Consider the following 25,855-nt stretch of genomic DNA (forward strand, 5'->3'; position numbering starts at 1 on the left):
TGAGACCCCTGTGAACACCGTCACACAGAGGCTCTCTGCAGCAGCTCAGCTTGGTTTGAGAGTCAGGAGAAAATTCCAAGGCTGGCAGGGTGGGAGGCATCCACGGACGTGGGAAGGAGGCAAGCAGGTGGGATGCAGGCTGTGCATCCCAGCTGGAGTTTGCCTGGATGGGCACACGGACAATCTGCACTGTTTGCATCCATCCCAGGCATGGTGAAATGATTCTCACCTGAGCAAAACACCTTCAGGACACTGTGGGGATTTAAAAACAATTAGCAGCACAAATGTTGGGTTTAAACCTGCTAGTTGCTGCTTTTTTCTCTGTCCCCATCCATCTTAGTGTCCCCATATGTAATTTTTTTTTTAAAAAGTGGGGATGCTCCACCTTGGAGGTTGGATGGGGCTTGGAGCAACCTGGCCTAATGGAAGATGTCAGGGGGTGTGGAAACCCAGAGCAGTGGGAATATTTCTCTGTCTGCTCTGGGGTGCCCTGACCCCCAGGAGAGCACTGACTTTGACCCTCATTCATGGAGAAAGTTTCCTACAGTTCAAGATAGACTGGAATCCACAAAAGTGTGAAATAGATTATAGAGAGCAGTGTAGGTGTGTGACCTGGTGAGAAATTGAGGTTTTGGGATTTTTAGTGTGTAGTGGATGGAAGCAAGGTGGAGGGCACAGGGTGTCATCCTGGGTTTCGTCTTCATGCTTCTTCTTTCTTCTTCTTCATGGGTTTGGGTGGCATTTTGTAATTGGGTGGAAAAATCCACATTGCAGGATTTTAGGGATCAGTTATTGGGTTAAAAAAGAAAACAATCCAGGTGTCAGTTCTTAATTGAATAGTTTAGCTTTAAAAGACCTTGTAACAAGAGATTGCTGGCCATTTTTGCGCTGTGTTGAGCCTGGTGTGGACAGGGTGCAAAAATTCAGATAAGATAAAAATAAACAAGAACCTGAAGACTGAAAAAATTCAGTGGGTCTCTCTTTCCTGACACAAGACCACTCCAGGAGGCTCTCCACAGACAGGGGAGCCCCCTGGGAGGGCCCAGCCTGAGTCTCAGAAGTCAGGGAATCAGCAACAGGTACCCTGGCAAGGGGGTGGGATGGGATGGGCTTTAAGGTCCCTTCCAACCCCAACTTTCCGTGGCTCTCTGTTGAAGACTGCAATGCAAGTTGTTTTCCATTCCCATCTGTATGGCAGATCACCTTTGTCAAGTGGGCAGTTTGCTTTATCTCTCTCTCTGAGTGACCACATTCACACCTCCCTGGGGAGGGGACATTGCTGATAACAGACTATTGAATGTCACTGCATGGCTGATAAGAACTAGAACATCCCATTGGGAGATGTGAGCCCAGAGGGAGGAGCCAAGCATTGCTACCCAGATATAATCCAGAGGTTTGTGAGACACCAGCACGGCTTTCTCCACGGGATTCCCCAGAGGAACAGCAGCTCCCTCTCCTTCCACTGGATCTCCAGAGGAAGAATACATCCTTCTCTACAGATCCCCCTGCTCCAACAGAACCACCCCTGACACTGCAGGAGGGCTGCAGCCACATTTCCAATGGGACTGCCACCAACACCCTGACCCACAGGGTGTCAGGCTGGGTTCTGACTCTGTCACTGTTGTTCTGGTGTACTGCATTGTTTGTTTTATCCTTTAATGTTTTTTCCTTTCCCTATTAAAGAACTGTTATTCCTGCTCCCATATTTTTGCCTGAGAGCACCTTAATTTAAAATGTATAGCAATTGGGAGGGGTGGGGAGGGTTTACATTCTGCATTTCAGGGGAGGCTCCTGCCTTCCTTAGCAGACTCCTATCTTTCCAAATAAAGACATGATCCTCTGACCTGGGAGCTCTCCCCTCTGCCCTGGTGGCACCCAAAGCCGTGCTCCAGTGGTTGGCTGGGAGTGACTCTGTGATCCGTGAGTTGCTGAGCACTCATGGGAAGAGATCCCACAGATTATCTCCTTCCACATCGGAAACATTCCACTTATTTTTATCCTCTGTTTCCTGCCTGCCAGCCAGTTAATTATCCCTCAGAGGACTTTCTCTGCCAGTCATTTTCGGGAGGGAAACTTGGCAAGTGCTGCCTGAACATCCTTGTCCATTTAAATGAGAACAGTGGAGTCAATTTTAGTACCTTCTGGAGAAAAAGACTTTTTCTGGGTTTTTTCCCTTTTTTTTTTTTTTTTTTTTTTTTTTTTTGGTTTTTGTTTTGTTTTGGTTTTGTTTTTTGGGGGTTTTTGGTTTTTTTTTTTATTTTTATTTTGTTCTTTTTTTGTTGTTGTTGTTGTTTTGTTTTGGTTTTTGGGGTTTTTTTTGTTTGGTTGGTTTTTGGGGTTTTTTTGTTTGTTTTTTGGGGTTTTTTTGTGAGGCTATGATTGTTTTTCCCTGTTTGTGCCAAGCTGCCAGTAACCGTTTTCCTGGCTGGATCTTCTCTTCCATGATGCACATGCAGGCAGCTTTCTCTGCAGGGGGAGGATGAAGAGGATGCCCTTGCACTCCAGAATATCCATGGATGGACACCTGGGCTTGCTCCAGACCTGCTCATCCATGGCTGGGGCCATCCCTGTGCTCTCCTGATCATCAGTCTCCTTCATGGATGTCCTTGAGGAAGCATTTAAAAATGGAAACCATCTTTGTTGCCGTGGCAACCCCTCTTCTGGAAATGGGGATAATGCTCCCAGAGGTCAGATCTGCCTCCTGAGAGGTGCTGGGTGCTGGTGGCAGCAGCACAGCCACCTCTCCCAGGCCCCCAGAGCTGCAGCTGGTTGAGATCACTGGATTAATCCCAGTTTGTGGGGTCTGTTTTCATGGAGATACACAGGGAAAGTTGGGTTGTCCTCTTTGGATGCTGGCTTTTGGCAGTCAAAAATGGATTCTGGAACTGTGTGCTAGAAGGGGTCAGGGAGGAACTGAGTGTTTCAACACCTCCAGAAGGCCATGCCAAACGAGATTGGTGCTTTGTAATAAATACATCACCCCTGCAGTCTCTGTGTCCTGAACTCAAATGGCCTCTGGATCAAACCCCAGGGAAAGGCTGCCAAGGTTGGCATTGTCCTGCTGGAATTGCCCTCCTGGGTCTCACCTTTATGGGATGGTGTGTGAGAGCTGAAATGAGGGATGTGGGACTCCAGGGCCTCTCCAAAATGCAGTTTATTGTATCCAAGATGTTACAGCAATCCAGGGTTGTGGGTGACAGAGCTGTGGCTACAGCTGTCAGCTCCTGCTGCAGGCAGGCCTGGAGACCCTTAGTTTAGGTTACAAATATAATATATACTTTTCTTTTGGTTACAATGCATTATATACTTTCCTTTGCTGAGCATCTTAACACAGTAGAACTAATCTATACCTTAACTTTTACTTATAGCCTATCATAACTACTGTAATTACCATATTCATGTTACTGTTCTCCAGCCACTAAAAGTCAGTGCATTAACGTTTAAGCTAGAAGTTGTTTTTCAGTTGTCTTGCAGTGGAAAATTCTGAGACTTTTTTCCTACTTGCAGCATTTGCTACCTTTCTGCTTGGTAAAAACATCTTGTTTGGGGTGGGTTTATCCTTTGCTCTAAGTCATAAAAACCCCTTCTAACTAACACACCCTTTGGCTCCTTGGTTATCCAGTGAGACTGGCTCAGCAATTCTTTTCTTCTATATCAAAACTTGCTTTCATATCTATTTCTTCTTCGGATTCTACATTCAAAAATCTTTCTACTAAGCACACATATCTGTGAGACTTCCTTGTCAAATTTTCATCCTTCCCAACAATGGTGTCTCCTCATCTGGGCATTGCTTTAGGCTGGGGTGATCTCTGTTCATCTTTAAAACCATCAAACAAAGCAGGAAAACCTGCTTTCTTCTCTGAGGCACCTCAGACATTTGGGGCTTCTCTCCTCCATGCTGACTCCTGTATCACCTCCTAAGAAGACAGTTTTCCTAGTTCAGGTTGGTGGAAATTCCCATAAAGCTGGAGACGGGCATCAGGCCTCGACTCATAATTGATTTGGCTTCCATCTCTCACAGGGCTTCACCAGACATTTAATGCACCAAAATTTTGCCTGGGGCAGCTCCTTCCCCGTCTCCAGGAATCACTTCCAGCCTGCTGTGATGCCGAGGCAGAGGCAGGCAGAGCCTGGAAGGCGCCCAAGCACTCACACCTTGGCAGGTTGGGGAGCGTGGGTGAATCACGGCGCTGGGCCTGGCCGTGGGAGGTGAGGCACAAAACCCTCCTCCTCCTTCCTCTGCAGCACCCAGGGAGCTCCTGCAGACACTGTGGGCATCTCCAAAGGGGCAGCAGCCCCCTTTGGCGTCCAGGGTGCTGAGTTGTTCTCTCTGTGTCCAGTGGGAATTCCTGCTGGGAGCTGTGAGTGCCCGAGGAAGGAGCTGCCTCTGAAATGCTGCTAGGGTGGCAGCATCCATGTCCCACGATGAATTCCTGGGAAATTCTCTCTCAGAACTTTTGAATCTGGTTTCTCTTGAGTGAAACCTCCTGTCCTGCACTGTCCAGCCACGCCCTTATCCCTGCCCTTTTCCAAGGGATGGCTGCAGAGGCCCTGAGGGCTCACACGGATCTGTCCTTGCCAGCTTTTTTGTGTTGGAACCCTGGCTGCTGAGAGTTTCAGACTTTCTGTGCTGACAGGCACTGACCCCCAAGAGAACACTGCATTTGACCTGAGGCCGTGGAGAAGGCTTCCAAAATTGAATGATAGAACTAAAATTGTGGGTGTGGAGTTTGAATAGAAGTGTGTGATATCACAAGGTGGAAAACCTAGAGTTTAAGGGTTTAGAATATGGTAATATAGATAAAGCAAGAGGGAGGTTTTAGGGCAGAGGTTAGTCCTTCTTCACCTTCTTCTCCTTCTTCTTTACATTTTTTGCCTTCTTCTTCACCTTCTTCTCCATGGGTTTGGGTGGTTTTATGTAATTGGATTTAAAAAGTCCCCATTGTGGGGCATGGGTGGTTGGTTATTGGGTTAAAATTGAATGATAGCACTGGGATTGTGAGTGTGGAGTTTGAATAGAAGTGTGTAATATCACAAGGTGGAAAACCTAGAGTTTAAGGGTTTAGAATTAGTAATATATGTATAAAGCAAGATGGAGGTTTAAGGGCAGAGGTTAGTCCTTCTTTTCCTTCTTCTTCATCTTCTTCATCTCCTTCATCTTCTTCACCTCCTTCTCCTTCTTCTTCGCCTTCTTCTTCTTCTTCTTCTTCTTCTTCTTCTTCTTCTTCTTCTTCTTCTTCTTCTTCTTCTTCTCTTTCTTCTTCATCTTCTTCTTCACCTTCTTCTCCATGGGTTTGGGTGGTTTTGGTAATTGGGTAAAAAGTCCCCATTGTGGGGCATGGGTGGTTGGTTATTGGTTAAAAGTAAAAAAAATTTAGGTGTCATTTCTTAATTGGACAGTTTATCCTTAAAAGAAGCAGCGACTCAACAGCATTATCCTGTGGGCTTTAACCAATGTCTCTGTGGTTAAATACACCCTTATTCAATGTCACCATTCAGTCTGGGAGGGTTTGGGGTGAGGAATTCTTGTTCTGTGGGAATCGCACAATCATTGAAGCTGGAAAAGCCCTCCAAGTCCATGAAGTCCAGCCCAGCACTGCCAAATCCACCACCAAACCACGTCCCCAGGTGTCACATCCACACATTCTTGGACACCAATCAGCAGTGCTGCTGACTTCCAAACAGTCACAATCCCAGTTTTTTCTCCTTGAAACACATGATTCTCCTTTCCTTGCAGGACAGGGCTGGTTTTCTCTTGGCAGCAGCAATCTGTGTTATTGCTTGTCACTGCCAGCATGGGGGAGATTTGGTTTGACTTTTAGCACAGTTTGGGACCTGTTCTGATTGGGATGGGGTGACCTTGGCTCTGCCAGAGATGATCTTCACACAAAAACTCATCTTTGGGCGCTTGAGTCTGAATGGGGCCCATTAATTAATTCTCTGTTTATAGACCCAGCTTCAGGCTCATTTTTAAAAAGCAAAAAGCTGATTATTGAGGCATTTTTTGCCCAAATCACCGCTGAGTCCTACTCAGAGGTGCTGCCACTCACATCCAAAGCCATGGACTGGTGTCCAGTTTGAGCCTCTACCCCTGGCTTTGGCTCCTCTGGCCTCCTCCTCAGACAGAAGGACTGATTTTAGTCAAGGTGAGTTGTGACACTATTTTGAACAAGTGAAGAGCTCAATAAACATCTCACTGATATCACAAACTTGGGTAGGTGGAGCGAAAACGCATTTTATTGATAAGGGATTTTCTTATTTTCCTTTCCAATGAAGAAGGGAGCCAACCTGAGCATTGCTGTAGAAATTTCAGGTGGGCTGGAAGCAGGGTGAACAACAGGATGTGTTCAAAGGTGAACAGAAGCGCTCAGGGACTCAGTTTGGAACTGACTTCATTAATGGAGCTGACTTCATTAATATCTTTCCTAATCAGCTGGGCTCACATGGAGGAGCACATGGATCACTTCTGCAGCTGAGGCTGTGGAGAGCACAGGAGGGAGAGGACCTGGATGTCCCACAGGGAGGATGGAGCGACCTTGGGGCCTGTCAGGAGAAGCAGAGCGAGGTGATGTCATGCAGGGTAGTGTGCCTGCATCTTTTATCTGCCAACAACATCTCTTTAATCCCTATTAATAAAACTTTGCCCATTTGCTGCACTCTGGTCCGTGTGAATGGCCACAGGAAGAGGAAGTAGGGAAGAAGCTGATTGCAGGATGGCTGCAGGCACAGGAGGATGTTGCTAGTGCAGTGGTGGGAGATGGATTTAGCAGACAGGGAGGTTCTGCTAAAGCCTCCCTTTGAGACTTTGGCTACAACTTGTCCAGCAAACACCTTGTGGAGAACAGCTGGAAGAGGTGTGGAGGAGCACAGGGGGATGCTGGAATTGGAAAGCTGATTGTGGGTATAGTCTGAGAACCCATCAGTGATGCCATGGGAGCAGTGCCCTGATGTGAGGGCACCCTGGGGCAGGCTGCAGGCTGGCAGGGAGGAGCTGATTGCATTTTGCTGGTTTTCCTCTGCCAGCCTGGCTGACATCCGTGCCCACACCTGTCTGCCCGCACCGACATCTCCTCCAACCATCTCCGCTGGCTCCAGCCTCTCTCCAAACCTGGAATCTCCCTGCTCCCTCCCTTCCCAGCTTGCCACACAGGAGCATCATTAAGGCTGCCTGGGCAAGGGGATTATCCTGCCGGTTTTTGTGGCGTTGGGGTAATGCTGGAGTAATTAATTCGTGTAACTCAGTGCTCCCAGTGCCAGGAGTAATGCTGGAGCATCCCTGCACTGGTGGGATTGCCCTCTGCAGGAGGTTCAGGACTGCTCACCCTTTGCCTCTGGGGTGAGAAGTGCACTCTCAGCAGTGCTTGGCAATTCCCTCTGCCCCGTGGGCTTTCCCACAAAGTGGGAAATTGTGATTCCCACAATTGTGATTCCCACAATTGCGATTCCTGTTGCTTCTGAGTGCTTGGAGGGAGGGTCTAATTTTTGCAACATGCAGGCACCAGATATTGTGTTCAGCTCAAAGGTGGTAATGTAAATCTCTTCTTTTGCACCGGGGTTATTACCTTAATCAAATATTCATTTACAGCACACGTTGGCAAATTCAGGCTTGACATAAAGCTATTCACTCCTGGTGTGTAGTGTTTAATGGGATTATTCTTCAGAGTAAGTGAGCCTCCTTTGTCCACATTGTTGTGGCTGTCCCTGGATCCCTGGAAGTGCCCAAGGCAAGGCTGGACAGGGCTTGGAGCAAGTTGGGATAGTGAAACCTGTGATAGTGGGGTGATTTTTAAGGTTCCTTCCAACCCAGACCGTGCTGTGATTCCATGATCCAGTCTGAGATGGGAGGATCAGGATGTAGCTGGGTCTGTGTGGCCATGGACACATCCAGACAGAGAACTTCAGGCACTGGGAGAGGCAGAAGCAGCAGGAGCCTTTTTTCTTAGGAAAACATTCACTAGCAGCTTCTGGAAGCAAATGGGGGATTGCTCCAGGATGCATAGCTAAAGGATGCACTGCTCCAAATCACAGATTATTCCTCTGTTCAAGGCAGGGCATGGGGGAAAAAAACCCAATAATTGCAATCTGCCCTGGATGGATAAAGTGCCTGTACAGTCATCAGGTCATGAGTTTTAGGAGGCCTCATGTTTATCCCTTCAGGTCCTAACCCAGGAGAGCAGAAGGAAACCTGCTGGCAATGACAGTGTCTGGGTTCTGTGCTTGGGATGACACAGCTGCACAGATGTGGTCAGCCTGCATGCCAAGGCACAGGGATGAGGGGAAAGCTGCATTTCCTGAGCTCTCTCTAGTCTATGCTTGCTCTTAAGCCCATCTCCTGACAATGCATCCCTTCCTCCTTGCCACGGGATCGTGGGGAGATAACATTTCCCTGCAGGGAAGCTGACTGATGTCCCCATGTGTTGCTGACTGAGCTGGGTGGTTTGTGGCTTCCCCATGCTCAGGAATTTTGGTCTCAGTCCAGTTCCTGTGCCAAAGATGGTCTCCATGGCCTCATATTCATCTTATCCCTCTCCCTGGCACTGTGAGCAACAGAGAGCACATCCCTTGGATAATCTGGTGCTCTCTCAGCAACGGGTCCAGCATGACAGCACCAGGATGATCTGGATGAGTTCCCAAGGACACAGAGTGACAGAGCTGCTGTTGGCAGCCAAGCACCTCTTCCCACACGGCTCCTGTGCCACGTGGACACTGCTTCTCCAATTTCCCAGCTGAAGGGGAAGTGCCACAGCAGTGCTGCATGCAGAGGAGCAGCCTTGTGACCATGACACATCCCGTTAGTCAGCTCCCAGGGAGGGCAGGAGAGGTTCGCAGGAGGATTTCAGCTCCATGGGAGCTGGACACTGGTGGAGAGCGGGGATTAGGTCATGGAGATGTGATCCCACTCTGGCTGCACTTATTCTCCACAGTGCTGACTAATGTGTGGTAAAGGATCCAGCAGGAATCCTGGCCCCAGTGTGTGCGTTTCCACAGCCTCCCAGGCTGGTGGGCACCACCACAAAGCACCACAGTGTCCCAGGGACTTGGCAGTGAATTCTCACCCTTGGTCTTCAGGGACTTGGCAGTGAATTCTCATCCTTGGTCTCCTCGCCGGACACGTTGTCCCATATCCCTTCCTGAGGTTCCTCACCCTGCTGCCAGGGGCATTTCTGAGAGTTGTACGTCACACCCCCTGTGTCATTCCCACCAGGTGAAGGTGGTTCCTTTGTGCCTTTCCTTTTCCCTCATTTTCTTCAGTGACTGCTCAGAGCTGAGGTTTTGAGGGTGGTGGAGGAGAGGAGGCAGCAGCAGGGTGCAAACTGATTTGTGCTGTCCCACGTCTCTTACCCAAGAGCATTCCTGTAGGGAACTGCTCCACAGAGGAGTTTGCAGGACTGGTGCCTTGTGGGATGGGAGGGAATTGTTTGACCCTGTATAGGGAACGAATATAACAGGGAATAGAGAAGGGAACAAGGCTGCCTCCAAGCCCAGATGAACGGTGAAATCACAGAGTGCAAGACACGAGGCCATGGAAAATGTTCATCGTGAACCCCAGCAGCTGAGCTGCTGTCTTAGGCTGGAAGATGTGGCTGGGAGTGTGTGTTCTATTACCATCTGTTAGAGGTGGGGCACTCTTCTCTTCTCTTCTCTTCTCTTCTCTTCTCTTCTCTTCTCTTCTCTTCTCTTCTCTTCTCTTCATTGGGCAGTTTTCTTTATCTCTCCCACAAACCAGTCCTCCCTTGGGGAAATATCTTGTGTTCGTGGGCCATTGAGTGTCACTGCATGACTGATAGAATTACATCATCCCCACTGGGAGAAGCTGTGCCCACGGGGAGGAGCCAAGCATTCCTTCCTGGATATAATCTGACAGTTGGAACACCACAGCACCTTTCCCACTGGATTCCCAGAGGAAGACCAGACCAATCTACACCACCACTGGATCTTGAGAGGAAAACTCCACCCTTCTACAGGATCACTGCTTCAGCAGAACCACACCTGTCTCTGCAGGAGGGCTGCAGCCACCCTTTAATGGGACTGCTACCAGCACCCTGACACACAGGGAGTCAGGCCATATTCTCACTCTGTCACGGTTGTTTTGTATTACTGCTTTGGTTTGGTTTTTTTTCCTTCCCTAATAAAGAACTGTTATTCCTGCTCCCATATCTTTGCCTGAGAGCCCCTTAATTTCAAAATTACAACAATTCGGAATTAGGGGGTTCACATTTTCCATTTCAGGGGAGGCTCCTGCCTTCCTTAGCAGACACCTGTCTTTTCAAACCAAGGCAGCTGCCAAGCAGGAAAATCCCATGCCAGCTCTCACAGCTCTCCCTTGCTCTGCCTGTTGGGATTGCTGTCTCCAGCCTTTGGTTTCCAGCTGGGATGTTCTCCCCAGCAGACCTGACAGTCTCTGCTGTGAGTTTATCCAGCTGTTATCAGCAGATGCCCTTCCTTGGTGACTCATGCCCTGCTCCCTGACCACATCCCCTTCTCCCATTGCCCCCACCCACCACAACTGAGTCACTTGGCCTCCTGACACAAACCAGGAGCTCTTCCTCCAGCCATGGAGACACTTCTGGCCCAGCCTGATGTGAGGCTCCTCCTGAGTTCCTTTTCCCAGACAGGCTCTGGAGTGGGAATTTGCTGCCTCATTACCAGGCTGGCCCTGGCCTGCACGCTGCCCAGACTAGACTCTTTTTGTCCCTTAGTGCATTTCCCACAGGGACCAGTCCAGCCCAGTGGTACTGGGGGTCACCCAACAGCCCAGCACTCCCCAGCCTTGGCTGGTTTGTGTTTCAGATGGGACTTGTGAAGGTGGGAGCTGTGAAAACCCAGTGCTCAAAAACCTTTCCCACCCTCTGAGCATCCTGGAGATACAGGAAGCCACTTTCTGGTGTTGTCCCATAAAAACATAAAAATTTTCAGCTGCTAAAGGAGGGAATTTTAGCATGAGAGGAACATTGAAAATCAAGGGGTCTATTTCTTTGCACCAAATTTAGGGCTATCCCTGTGCATCTCTACACCATTAAAAGTTGGTGCAATTTCATCTTCCCAGTCTCTTTTTGAAGCCCCGTGGTGAAACTTCCTGGCATGGGATGGCCACACTGAATGAAAACATCAACCTCTCTGCACAGCTATGAAACAAAACAAAGTCATTTCTCACATGAGTGTCTCTGCCCTTGATCTGGGGAAAGAGGAGCTGCCAAAATCCTCCCCCCAACCCTTTCCTTGGAGCAGGAGCGTGGTGTGTGTACAATCCTGGGCTGGCAGGAGCTGGATCAGACCTTGCTTTAGTCATCCTGAGTGAGCAGGCACAGCCCCTGCCTCTGCTGAGGTCAGGCCCGGTGAAGGGGGAAGATGGATATCAGCTTTGCAGCCTGGAATGTGATAACATCCCTTCACACCCTCCCAGATCCTGCAGGCAAGCCTGGGGGCCCTGGGCTCTTTCTTGTCCAGACAGGATTGCTGTTCCTCCCGAGGTTGGCTGGCTCCTGCCCCTGTCCCCTCCCTCAGGGATACAGAGCTTCCCGCAGGAAAGCTCTGCCAGGGCACAGAGATGGAGCTCAGCTGCCCAAGCAGCCTCCCCAGTGGCCCATCTTGTTCTGGGAGCTCCAGCTGGGAGCTCTGGGCCTGGATGGATGCCTTGTGCTGTCCCTGATTGATGCCAGAAGGAAATCCTCCCGATGGAAACACCTTTCCATTGGGAAAGAGAGTTTCCATCTGTCTTTCCCACATCTGCCTCATCTACTTGGTACTGACATGCTCCCTTCCCTACCTCCCTCTTCCTCCTCCTTCTCCATGATTTTCTAGTCCATCCATAGCTGCATCTGCCCCTGCTTGGATCTCCCATTTTACCTTTTCATACCCTGCTGCATCCCAGAGGATTGAGCTCCTTTCCTGGCTGTTGCCGACATCATTTATGAAAAATCTTTTCCTCAAGATTTTTCTTCTTGAGAAGCTGAGAGGCCTCAGGAACAAAATGTAAACAATGGTTATCTGCTGCTGTGGAATGGAACAGGTGGATCTGTGATTGGCCGATGTTGGTTGTTTCTAATTAATGGCCAATCACAGTCAGCTGGCTTGGACAGAGAGCCGAGCCACAAACCTTTGTTATCATTCTTTGCTATTCTATTCTTAGCTGGCCTTCTGATGAAATCCTTTCTTCTATTATTTTAGTGTAGTTTCAATGTAATATTATCATAAAATAATAAATCAAGCCTTCTGAAACATGGAGTCTTCCCTCATCCAAGAACCCCTGTGAACACCCTCACACCTGGCAGCTCTCCGTGTGGGTTTGGCTGCTCCCTGGGCCTGGAAGGGCTTTGCAGATGTGTGTAAACACCTCCTCACTGCTGCCAGAAACCACTGCAGGAAAGGACAGGATAAATGCACTGCTTTGGTTTCCTGATGGAGCAGGACAAGGCAGTATCCCTCCCAGAAGCAGCTGTTTTGCTACAGAAACCACACAAGGTGACACAGGAGTGGGATTGTTCCAGGATTTTTGGAGGCTGGATGGCAATGCAGTTGTGGTAAAGGAAATATTGCTCAGAAATGTTCTTTTTTTCCTGGTGAGTTTTGTTTTTCCCCTCTTTCTCCTCTGCTTCCCTTATCATTAGGTGCTGCAGGCTCCAGAGGCTCTGCCTGCTTCCAGGATTGCCTTTCCCAGGAGTGGATTCTGGAATGACCACTGAGCTCAAGTCCATCTCATGGCTGCTGCAGGTTCCTGGAGGGGTTTCTTCCCAAATTCCCACCCCTCTTACCATAAGGGGGCAACACTCAGAAGAGAACAGTGAGGGCCACAAAGTGCCAAAGTCACCTCAGCTGTTCAGCTGCCCTGGGTCACTTGTGATTCGCCCAAAGCCTGAAGCACAGCAGGACCATAAATCTCATTTTCTCTGTCCCTACCTGGTGCTGTGACCTCTCCTGAGCTCCCTCCTCACCCTGCATGCCCTGGAGAGAGGAAGGAATGCACGTGGAGGGATGCTCCACACTGAGGGGTCTCCAGAAAGGCACATCCCAGCACCACCAGGCTGAGCCCAGCTCTGCTGCACCTGGCTGGCACTCCAGGTGGGGAAAGAAGGACAGAATGCAGGGGAAAAGGCTGGGAATACTGCATCCCTCATTGCTGCTGCTTATTTTGTGGCGGGAAGAAGGAATTTACAGCCCAGTGCTGCATGGATCAATGAGAAGCAGAAATACAGAAACACATGAATACAGGAATACAGAAATACAGGAATACAGAAATACAGGAATACAGGAATACAGGAATGCGGGAATACAGAAATACAGGAATAGAGGAATACAGAAAAACAGAAATACAGGAATACAGGAATGAAGGAATACAGGAATAATACAGGAACACAGGAATATAGAAATGCAGAAATACAGAAATAATATAGAAATAATACAGAAATAATACAGAAATATTACAGAAATACAGATATAACACAGAAATACAGATATAACATAGAAATACAGTAATACAGGAATACAGAAATACAGGAATACAGAAATACAGGAATACAGAAATACAGGAATACAGGAATGCAGGAATGAAGGAATACAGGAATAATACAGGAATACAGCAATATAGAAATGCAGAAATACAGAGATAATACAGAAATAATACAAAAATATTACAGAAATACAGATATAACATAGAAATGCAGTAATACAGAAATACAGGAATACAGAAATACAGAAGTACAGAAATACGTGAATGATATAGAAATAATTCAGAAATACAGGAATACAGAAATATAGGAATAATGCAGAAATACAGGAATACAGAAGTAACACAGAAATACAGAAATAACACAGAAATACAGGAATAATACAGAAATACAAATATACAGGAATACAGGAATAGAGGCTGGTTGGGGAATGGATGGAGAGCAGCCCTGAGGAGAAGGACTGGCTAAGAAGCTCAGCAGGACCCAGCCTTTGCAGCCCAGAAAATCCCCATGCCCTGGGCTGATCCCACAGCCTGGGCAGCAGGAACGGGGGGAATTCTCTCCCTGTGCCCCGCTCAGGTGAGACCCCACCTGCAGAGCTGTGTCCAGCCATGGGGTCAAAGCAGGAGGATGTGGAGCTACCCTACAGCTCCAAGGGCTGGAACCAGGCTGGGAGAGCTGGGAATGTTCACCTGGAGAAGGCTCCAGGGAGAGCTAAGAGTTCCTAAAGGGGCTCCAGGAGAGCTGGGGAGGGACTGGGGACAAGGGATGGAGGGACAGGACACAGGGAATGGCTCCCAGTGCCAGAGGGCAGGGATGGATGGGATATTGGGAATTGGGAATTGTTCCCTGTGAGGGTGGGCAGGCCCTGGCACTGCCCAGAGCAGCTGTGGCTGCCCCTGGATCCCTGGCAGTGCCCAAGGCCAGGCTGTTGGAGCCACCTGGGACAGTGGAAGGTGTCCGTGCCATGGCAGGGGTGGCACTGGATGGGCTTTGAGGTTCTTTCCAACCCACACCATTCTGTGGTTTTATGGGATCAAAACTTTTGCCTGCAGGGTGAATTGGGGGGATTTTGGGACAGGGAAATTGTCCCCTAGAGTCTCCCCTCACCCAGGAGTCCCCTGGGAACCAGCAGTGGGATCAACACATACTGAGGTGGTTTCCTACAGCTTTGCTCCAAGACCACTGAACTCACCAAGGAGCAGAGCCTTGGCAAAATAAGAGCAATTTCCTCCTGCCTGGGTTGGCAAACTATGATTTACCCTTCAAGCTTAAATTGTGTGAAAAGGAAGGAAGTGAGAAGCAGAAGGGCAATCCTTTGGGGGAAATGTGCTGTAAGTGATAATGGTCCTTCAGGGGCACCCAGAAATTCAGGGAGATAGCAGGAGAGCAGCTCCATTCCAGGCTTTGCCCTGGGATCAGGCTGTGCCTGGTGCTGATTCTCAGTCTTGAAAAACCAGCAGCCTTCAGCTTATTAGAATAGGTGGGGAATTCCCAGAGCTGGAGATTTCCTTTGGCTTCTGTTGGAGCTGGGGTGACAACCAGCTTGGGCACCTGCTGGCCTGGCCCCCAGAGCTGTGCAACACCATCCCTGCTGTCCAGCCAGGGAAAACACTGGGGACATCCAGGGGAAAGGAATGGGAAATAGTGGGGGAAATTTTGGGGGAAAAATCAGAAAAAATTGGGAAAATTTGGGAAAAAATTGGAAAAAATTGGGGGAAAATTGCTCAAAATTTCCTTCCTTCCTTCCTTCCTTCCTTCCTTCCTTCCTTCCTTCCTTCCTTCCTTCCTTCCTTCCTTCCTTCCTTCCTTCCTTCCTTCCTTCCTTCCTTCCTTCCTTCCTTCCTTCCTTCCTTCCTTCCTTCCTTCCTTCCTTCCTTCCTTCCTTCCTTCCTTCCTTCCTTCCTTCCTTCCTTCCTTCCTTCCTTCCTTCCTTCCTTCCTTCCTTCCTTCCTTCCTTCCTTCCTTCCTTCCTTCCTTCCTTCCTTCCTTCCTTCCTTCCTTCCTTCCTTCCTTCCTTCCTTCCTTCCTTCCTTCCTTCCTTCCTTCCTTCCTTCCTTCCTTCCTTCCTTCCTTCCTTCCTTCCTTCCTTCCTTCCTTCCTTCGCAAATATTGGACCTACAATTAGGATTTCAGCAGGTTACAAAGAGGTTTGGCAATTCTAGAGTTTATTGCCCCAATAAGTTTGCTGATAGGAACACAGTTCAGTATGGGACAATTGTGAACAAGGAGAATAATCCCTAAAAACAGCAATAAAAGGGGATAATGGTCTCTGGATGCATTTCCAGAGGGTGTCCCTGGTCAGGACTTGCAGCGAGACACCAGAATTCCCCCCTTCCCCTTGGAGCTGGGACCTAGCCAAGGCTTTGAGGAGCCCAGAGTGGGATGTCCAGCCCTGCCTTTGTCCTGGCACCAGAACTTTGAGCAGGAGGAGCTGCTGGCCAGCCTGAGGCATCCCTGGCTCTGGGACAAAGCTCCCTTTCACCTTGGAGCATCCGGAGCTCAAAATGGGGCAGCAATTCCTGCTGTAAGCTGGGGCCTGCTGCACGGGTGGCCAGCAGCCAGGGATTGTTAATTTGTTCATCAGGCATTTTGCTGCTGTGCAGGAATTTGTTTGCACCAGGGGGGCTTTGTGTCTGGCTGAGCCCCCTGGGAGCCTGCTGGGAGCCGTGGTACCAGGAATGTGTGGGGCAGGAATGAGCCAGAATCCAGGCAAAACCTCCTGCTGAACTGATCCTGATCCATGATCCTGATCCCCCCAGATTCCAGGCAAAACCGATCCTGATCCTGATCCTGATCCTGATCCTGATCCTGATCCTGCCAGAATCCAGGCAAAACCTCCTGCAGAACTGATCCTCATCCTCATCCTGATCCCTCCAGAATCCAAGCAAAACCTCCTGCAGAACTGATCCTCATCCTCATCCTGATCCCTCCAGAATCCAGGCAAAACCTCCTGCTGAACTGATCCTGATCCCTGATCCCTGATCCTGATCCTGATCCTGATCCTGATCCTGATCCTGATCCTGATCCTGATCCTGTCAGAATCCAGGCGAAACCTCCTGCAGAACTGATCGTCCTTCTGCAGCAGACCCTGGCCAACATTTTTTGCTCGTGAGAGGAATGGTGGATTTGTCTTTCCAAATCAGCTGTGGGTCTGCTGGTAGATGAAACCAGCACTGGGAGATAAAAGAAACAATGGGAAGGATTCCACTGATTGATAAATGGAAAAGGATATTTGCTTTTACAGATAAACTTTAGGTTTGCTGATAAATGAAATCAGACATTGAAAGATGAGAGAAACAATGGGGAAGAAAAACCCCTAAATTCCATAAGAATTAGAAATTAAAAGGGAAATTAATTTAATTAGAAAGTAAAAGAATTCGAAATTAAAAGTTATACATTGGAGGAAAGTCTTTGGTATCAGATGTTTTGGGAAGTCTGAACCTCTCAAGTACCTCAGAAATGGGGAAAGAGAGAAGGGAAATGCGGCTGGGAAATTGGGATAAACATGGGGGCTGCCTCCTCCAAAAATTGGAGAGACCCCAAGAGAATGCCCCATGGCCTCTCCCTTTATTGGAATGAAGCCAAAGGACTCCTCTGTCTCCTTTTTGGACACAAACCTCTGGTGTTTGTGGACGAATTTTCCTGATTGCAAAATAGGAGGCTGGAACTTCTCCCACACAGAAGGAGACCTGGAGCTGAGATTTCCACTGCTACCTCCTGCCTCTGTGGGGTGAAACCAGCACTCCTGCCCTTCCCCTCCCCTCCAGACCTCCCCAATTTGGGGTTGGACAGCTGGGGGGAGCTTGGGAGAGTCCCAGGCACTGCAGCCTGCTCAGGAAATGGGCTTTTCCTTAGGCACTTCCACAGAGCTCTAATTAAATTATGGGATTGGAGCCATCTCAGTGCTCACTCATCTGCTGCCAAGCGCTCCTTCCAAGGGAGTGCCCTCCATGAAAGGGAAAGCTGCCCCTGGGATCAGTGCCCTGATGGCACTGCCCTGCAGATGGGCTGGCTGGGGCTGCCATCCATCCATCCATCCATCCCCCTGATCCAGGCTGCAGGGAGATTCCAGCATGGATAATCCCTTCAAAGGGGCAATTGGCACAGAGAGCAAAACTGACAGGATTTTCTGAGAGGAGCAAGATCACAGAGGCGTCCCTGAGCTTGGAAAAGCCCTCTCAGCTCAAGTGCAGCCACAAAATCGTGTCCCCAAAGTGCCCTGTAAATATCACAAGCCACAGAAAGGGAGCAGAAAGGGCAGGGAACAAGGCTTTGCCCTCTAGGAAGGACAACCAAACAAGCACAACCGATAATTTTATTTTTAAAATAAAAAAATATTTTATTTTTATGTATTTTTATATAAATTTTTATATAAAAGCATATCATATGTATAAATATATATTTTATATATAAATATATTCTTACATAAAAATATATTTTTATTTTTTTATATTTTTATATAAAAACTGATTTTTACGTAAAATATATTTACATTTTAAAAATAAAAATATATTTTTACTTTATATATTTATACATAAAATAAATATTATATTAAAATATATAATATATAAATATATATTTTATATAAAATATATTTCTGCATATAAATATATTTGTATTTTTAAAATAAAAATATTTTTATTTTAATAGATTATTTATAAAAATAAATTTTTATATTAAAATATATTATATATATAAATATATCTTTTTATCTAAAAATATGTTATATAAAATATATTTTTATATTAAAAATAAAATTATATCTTTATTTTTATAGATTTTTATATAAAAATATATTATATAAATAAATATATATTTTTATATAAAATATATTATTACATAAAATATATCTTCATTTTTTAAAATAAAAATATTTTTATTTTATATATTTATGTATAAAATAGATTCTTTATATTAAAATATATTATATATAAATATATTTTTTCTTTTTTTTTTTTACATGAAATATATATTTTTATTTTTAAAATAAAAATATATCCCAACAGCCATAAGCAGAAGAAACTGCACAGTGCAAAATGGAGTTCCCTTCATTTTTTGTTGGCAGATGACAAAAATTTCCCATCCCATGGTATACCTGGGCTGGGCCCATGGATTAGAGAGAGATTTGGGAGCTTTCACATTTTGGCACTGGTTTTCCTTCTATTGCTCCACAGAGAAGTTTCCAGGGAGATCTGGAGCTACGGAGAAAGGTTTCTGTCCTGCCACCACGATCCTGTTGGTTATCACCATGCTTTAGGGAGCTGAGTAACCTGGTTTATTGAAAAAAAGGCCCCTTTGCTGTGGCCCATGAGAGGAAAAATGAGCTGGAGAGGGACTGGGGATAAGGCATGGAGGGACAGGGCACAGGGAATGGCTCCCAGTGCCAGAGGGCAGGGATGGATGGGATATTGGGAATTAGGAATTGTTCCCTGGGAGGGAAGGCAGGCCCTGGCACAGAGAAACTGAGGCTGCTCCTGGATCCCTGGAAGTGTCCAAAACCAGGTTGGATGGGGCTTGGAGCCATCTGGGACAGTGGAAGGTGTCCCTGCCCATGGCAGGGGTGGGATGGGATGGTCCTGAAGGTCCCTCCCACCCCAAACCATTCTGTGATCCCATGGACACAGCTCTTTACAGCCTTCCTGCTCTGTTATCTGCAAATCCCCATTCCCAGTCACTGGAGCAGATGACACTCAATTTCCCTTGCTTGCTCTCCAGTGTGAAAGCCCACAAAGCTTTTCCTGCTGCTGCTGCAGCCACAGGATCCATGGCATGGATTTAACTCTGCTGTCTGCCCCACTCAGTCACTCTGCTGCATAATTACTCTTGGAGAAGCTGTTTTTCCCCATTTTCTGCCTCCCTGGCTGGAGGCATAGAATGTCTCAGTTTTAATTTACTCCTGGACAAGCTCTCAGTGCCTCCTGCTTGTGCAGAGCTGAAGAAAACCTGAGAAAATCCTCCTTGAGAAGGAGCATCTCTTCCTACAATTCCAGTTTATCCCTGGAGGTGCTTAAACCCCAAACAAGGGTTTGGAGCAGTGGCCTCCAGGGATCTTTTCCCATGGAATTGCTCTGGTTTGATGATCCCAGTGTCCTGCAGAGTTCTTGTGAAAAACGCCAAGTCTAACAATAATAAAATAGTTATAAAAATAGCAATATAATTAGGGTAATAATAATTTGGACAATTGTGATTAGGACAATATGAGACAATAAGAACAAAGAGTTAAGGACAGTCCGGCACCTTTTCTGGGCAAAATAAGCCTGAAAAAGGACCCACATTAACAGAGGATTAACCCTTAAAAGCAACAGCCTGTTGCATATTCATACACCTCATACATGATGCATAAATTCCATTCAAACACAGGATTCTGTCTGGGCAGTGTCAGCTTCTTCCTCTGAATCCTGACAGCATCTTCAGGGCTGAGCAAGGTGGGAAGAAGTTCATTTCTTCTGATAATGGAGCAATAAATTCTCTTTCTCTGAAAGATTCAGGTGTCCTGTAGCTGCTGGCTGGCTGTGAGTACCTCATTCCCTTCTTTAAAAAAATATCCCACATACATAGTTTCTATTTTAACATTTTGTTATAACCTAAAACTATATTTAACACACTACTTAAGAAAATTAATACAGCATTGCTTTCTAACACAACACATATAATATTCATTTGAATATTTGCCAAAAGCCAATCATAAAGTAGGCATTTTTCACAGTTCCCCTTTCCCCTCCTCCCCAGCTCTGCTGGTTTTTAGCAAACCCATCCCTAACCCTGCCCAGACCCCCCCAGGGAAGGGGGAGCTTTAAATCTTTGGAGCCAGGACCAAATATTTACCTTCCCCAGGGTTTGCCTGAGGGAATTCAGGTAGCAGAGCCAGGGGGGAATGGTCGGGGGAGCTGTCTGGAGCTGTTTGCTTTCCAAACCGGACCAGCAAGTGCCTGTGGAATCACCTGGATGCCAGAGAATGCTCAGCCATAAATCTTATTAACTGTGCAGCAATGCAGATGGGCGGGAAGGGAAATAAAAGGAGACAAATGAGGAGGGGGACGGGTCTGGAATGATAAAGAAAGGAAAGGGGTGAAGCCTGGTTTGTAACCGGAGGTTTTTATGAGCAGGGCTTCAAGCTCTGTGAGGAAATCAGCTGGAACAGGTCTGGCAGGATGGCTCTCCAAGAGAGAGCTCTTTTTGCAGAGTAGCAGTGATTTGCATCCCAAATAAAAGGCTCGGGAGCAGCTATTTCAGAAGCTCTCCCTGTGCTAGGGCAGCAGAGGGGAGCTGGAGGGATCAGAACACAAAACTGCACCTGCCTTGGAGAAGGGAAGGGATCCAAAGGGTTGGAGGGCACATTCACATGCCTGCTCCCCTCTGAGGCAGAACAGCCAGGCTTTGTTGGCCATGGAATCCCAGAATGGTTTGGGCTGGAATGGACCTTCAGAACCATCCCATTCCACCCCCTGCCATTCCAGGGACACCTTCCACTGTCCCAGGTTGCTCCAAGCCCCATCCAGCCTGGCCTTGGACACTTCCAGGGATCCAGGGGCAGCCACAGCTGCTCTGGGCACCCTGTGCCAGGGCCTCAGCATCCTTTTCATTTGCTGCTTTTCTTGCCTGTTCTGCCCTGTCTGTGGTGCAGGGACAGTGTGCTGTCCCCATATCCCAAACCCAGCCACTGTGACCCTGGAAATTCCTCTGAGAAAGGGCTGGGAGCTCTGAGAAAGGGACACACCTCTGTTTGCAGAGTGAGGGTGGGCTCCAAGCTGCCTGTGCCCACTCCCAGCCCCATGCCAAGGCTTCAGAATCTTCCTGCTGGAAGATGAGGGTAAGAGCAAGTTGGGGAAAACGTCCTTAGGAAGCATCTTTAAAGTATTTTGTTGATGCATTTCTGCTATTTTACATCAAGCAGGGACAGAGGGCCAGCAGGGATTACAGCCCCACAGGAGGATGCTCCCAGCACTTCCCTTCTTCTGGAGGACTGGCACTGGCTTTATCAGGAGCCTGGGCCACCCTGCAGCCCCTGCAACCTTGTGAGGTGCCAGCATGCCAAATTTTCCAGGCATCTCCAGCTTTGCCTGCAGTCTGTGCTGGGCTGGCAAGGTGAGAAATCCACCTGGGGCAGGCTGTTTGCCTGAGGAAGAGGTGGGAGAAGGATTTCAGACAGCAAGGCTGTGCCCCTAGGCATGATTCCAGCGCTCCAAAATCCACTTCCCAGCCATGCTGATCCCCAGGATCCATCACTGCTGCCTGGGGATCCCCAGGCTCCATCCCTGCTGCACGTGTTATAGATGGATCATGAGATGATTGGCTCTCGCAATTAGAAGAAAACTATTGTGTGAATATTCAGAAAGGCTGTAGTGATGTGTAATTATGTTATTGTGGTTTAGATGCCCTCTGTTCTCCCCACAGTTCCCTTTCCCCCCTGTATTGTTGCCATCAGACAGCCTGGGCTGTCTGGGACAGGTACAAAGAAGGCTGCACATGTGTCCCTTGCATGGGGCAGCTGGGAATGGAAAAGCTTGGTGCTTAGGGGGTGCAGCATGGCAACACCTGACCCCCAATCCAGTTATAAAGCAGTCTGCACTGATAAATGGCAAGGAAGAGCTGACTGACAGACTTTGGGAGGGCCAGGGCTGGCTGATACAACCCCCAGGGGTATAAAAGATTCAGCATCCATCTTGAAGATGAACCAGCCACGAGGTATCCATGAAGGCAATTGCCACTGCTGGGAGCTTTCCCTTATGTAAAAAATGTCAATTTTATGATTGGTTTTTCACAAATATTAAAATGAATATTATATGTGTTATGTTAGAAAGTTATACTGTATTAATTTTCTTAAGTAGTGTGTTAAATATAATTTTAGGTTATAACATGATGTTAAAATATAAACTATGCTATGTAAGATACCTTTTTTAAAAGAGTGACACCAGACAGCAGCCACAGGACACTTAAGTCTTTCAAAGAAACAGAATTTATTGCCCTCTTATCAGAAGAAATGAACTTCTTCCCACCTTGCTCAGCCCTGAAGATGCTGTCAGGATTCAGAGGAAGAAGCTGACACTGACCAGACAGAATCCTGTGTTTGAATGGAATTTATGCATCATGTATGAGGTGTATGAATGTGCAACAGGCTGTTGCTTTTAAGGGTTAATCCTCTGTTAATGTGGGTCCTTTTTCGGGCTTATTTTGCCCAGAAAAGGTACCTGGACTGTCCATAACTCTTTGTTCTTATTGTCTCGTATTGTCCTAATCCAAATTGTCCAAATTTTTATTACTCTAGTTATATTGCTATTTTTATAACCATTTTATTACTATCAAACTTTTAAAAATTCAAAAAACAAGTGATTGGCGTTTTTCACACTTACGTAGTCCTTTTTTGTATTTTTGCCAGGGTTTAATAAACCTTTTTGAATTTTCAGAGTGAGCAGTTGTCCCTCACACACATGTGCGTCAGGAAGCAGAACCGCAGCTCCACCGCTCCTGGATTTTACCTAAATGGGGAAAAGGGACAGTGCAAAGCTGCTGCAGAGCTCATGCTGGGTGGGAAATGTGTCCATGCATGCCAGGAGAGGGCTTGGACACGGAGTGCCTTGAGCAAGCCGAGGTGGTGCCCAGATCCAGGCTGCCATCTGCTCCCTGCAGGATAGGCTGGCATTCCTGGGCACCGCTGCCACATCCAGCCCTTGGCTTCTGGTTATCAGCTGGTGACAAGGGCTGCTGGCAGGAGCAGGGCCAGGATTTAAAAGCTGTGATCCGAACCCTGCTCTGCTGCTTGTTCTGGGTCACCTGCAAGGCCAGGCAGAGCTTATTTTCAGAGTCTGGCTGGGGAGAGGCTGAAACCTGATGGATTTATAGCCAGGAGAGCCAGAGAGCGTGGCAGTCACTGCTTCAGCTCTCAGGGAATTCAGAAGGGAGGAGGGGGGCAGCAGAGATGGGGACAGCTCTGCCTTGCTCTTGATTTTTCTTTCCTGGTGTAGTGACATTTTGCTGAAACATCAGTGCCACCGTCATATTTTCTGAAAAATCCCTTGCCAGGATTTCTTCTCCTGGGAAGCTGAGAAGCCTCAGAGAAAAATGAAAACAACAATTATCTGATTTGCTTCTCCTGTGTTTTGCTGCTTTGGAATGTGGTTTGGACATTGTTTACCAAGTTGTTATTGTTCCATTGGTTTAATGTGAATTGTTTTAACTTAATGACCAATCACAGCCAGCTGTGTCAGACTCTGAGGAGTCACGAGTTTTTCATTAGTATCTTTTAGCCTTCTGTCTGTATCCTTTCTGTATTCTTTAGTATAGTTTAGTATAGCATTCCTTAATATAATATGGATCATAAAATAATAAATTAGCCTTCTGAGAACATGGAGTCAGGTTCATTCCTTCCTGCCACGGGGCACCACAGAAAATGCCACGCATCAACTTTTTCTTTTTAATAGCAAGTGGTAGAAAATATTTCAGAAACTTTGCCAGTTTGCTGCTCTTCTCTGAACCTTGTGCCTTCCAGACCTCCCAAAATAAACTGCTGTGGCCACAGGCAGCCTTTGCTTTGGTAGCCCAAGCTGCTGTGGATGAAAACATGCTGGAGCATCAGTCAGGCTGCTCCTGGCTACCAAAAAACCCTTGGGACTGGAAGCATCCCATATTGATGGTCTCCGTGACAGGACACAGGGAATGGCTCCCACTGCCAGAGGGCAGGGATGGATGGGATATTGGGAATTGGGAATTGTTCCCTGTGAGGATGGGCAGGCCCTGGCACAGGGTGCCCAGAGCAGCTGTGGCTGCCCCTGGATCCCTGGAAGTGTCCAAAGGGAGCATGGATGGGGCTTGGAGCAGCCTGGGATAGTGGAAGGTGTCCCTCCCAACCCAAATCCTCTGATGATGATGATGATGATGGGTATCTGATTTTTTTTCTGCCTTGAGGGCTGGGAAGTTGCCTGTGCTGAAAGCCTGAGTAAGAGCAAGTTGGGGAAAACATCTTTAGGAAGCATCTTTAAAGTGTTTTGTTGATGCATTTCCGCTATTTTCCTCAAGCCTGAGGGGCTGATATGCAACTGAAAACAGTTTCTGTTGTTTTTCATCTCCTCCAGGGCTGCCCCAGGCAGGCATCTCCAGGAAAGCTGCTCTGAATTGACTTCCAAATGAAAGTAATTAAAGCAAACCAGGCCTTTGCAGGGAAGAGCTCCAGGTAATTGTCCTGGGGCAGCTCTCAGGCTGTGCTGGGGATGGGATGCTTTAAGGTGGTTTATGTGAAAAGTGCGTATAATATGGCTCTGTGCAGATATTTACTATATGTGTTATGTTGTCTTGATTAGTAGTGCTGTATTAACATTTTAATAGTGTGGTAAATGTAGTTTTCTAGTTAAAATGTAACTTCTGTACATTTAATAGGGTGTTAAAATAGAAGCTATGTATGTGGGATACCTTTTTTAAAGAAAGGAATGAGGTACTCACACCAGATAGAAGCCACAGGACACCTGAATCTTTCAGAGAAAATGAATTTATTGCCCCATTATCAGAAGAAAGGAACTTCTTCCCACCTCACTCAGCCCTGAAGATGCTGTCAGGATTCAGAGGAAGAAGCTGACACTGCCCAGACAGAATCCTGTGTTTGAATGGAATTTATGCACCATGTATGAGGTATATGAATGTGCAACAGGCTGTTGCTTTTAAGGGTTAATCCTCTGTTAATGTGGGTCCTTTTTCAGGCTTATTTTGCCCAGAAAAGGTACCCAGAACATCCTTAACTCTTTGTTCTTATTGTCTCATATTGTCCTAATCCAAATGTCCAAATTATTATTACTTTAATTGTATTACTATTTTGATAACCATTTTATTACTATTAAACTTTTAAAATTTTAAAACCAAGTGATTGGCGTTCTTCACAGTTTAACACTGCACAGACTTCTCCCTCTTCCCATATTATTTCCCATTTCCATGAGGCCACAGTGCCTGGGATGTCCCCATCATCCCAACCTGCTTTAAGGGACCTCTGCCTGAGTCACTCAAGGTTTTAAGGAGATTTAGTGTCCCCCACACCCCTGGTGCAAAAGGAGCAAGGTGGACTTTGGAGTCCTGGAAACTCTGGAGTGCTGATTCCTTTCCCCACCAAAAACCAGAGGCTGATTTTGCAACCTTAGCACAAAGCAAGGAGCAGAAAGCACCAAATGTGGCAAGAGCTGCCAGTTTCACAACAATTGTCAAGAAGCAGTGAACTGAAATATCCCCTTGAACTGAAATATCCCCTAAGGGTGGGGGAAATGTCAAGCCTGAGCAGTTGGAACTGTTTTTTGTTTTGTTTGGGGTTTTTTGTTTGGTTTTTTTAACCTGCATTCACACATTGCATCCCTCCTTGGAAACATCTCTGCTCCTCTGACACTTCACGATCTTTCTCAAAATGTTCCTCCACCTTCAGCAGGGGAGCAAGG

At 47.1% G+C, this 25,855-nt stretch overlaps 1 protein-coding gene across 1 annotated transcript in view; it reads left to right on the forward strand.

Annotated features, from left to right (window-relative positions):
- The window catches only part of SPP2 (secreted phosphoprotein 2), a 118,010-nt gene extending 98,116 nt beyond the window's left edge, over window positions 1–19,894 (forward strand). Inside the window, exon 7 of the mRNA XM_058809753.1 lies at window positions 19,809–19,894. The gene's annotated coding sequence lies outside the window, so the exon portion shown is untranslated. The remainder of the gene's footprint in view (window positions 1–19,808) is intronic.
- Window positions 19,895–25,855: the final 5,961 nt, after the last annotated feature.

This window comes from Ammospiza caudacuta, chromosome 8, assembly GCF_027887145.1.
Source record: "Ammospiza caudacuta isolate bAmmCau1 chromosome 8, bAmmCau1.pri, whole genome shotgun sequence".
Taxonomy (NCBI): Eukaryota; Metazoa; Chordata; class Aves; order Passeriformes; family Passerellidae; genus Ammospiza; species Ammospiza caudacuta.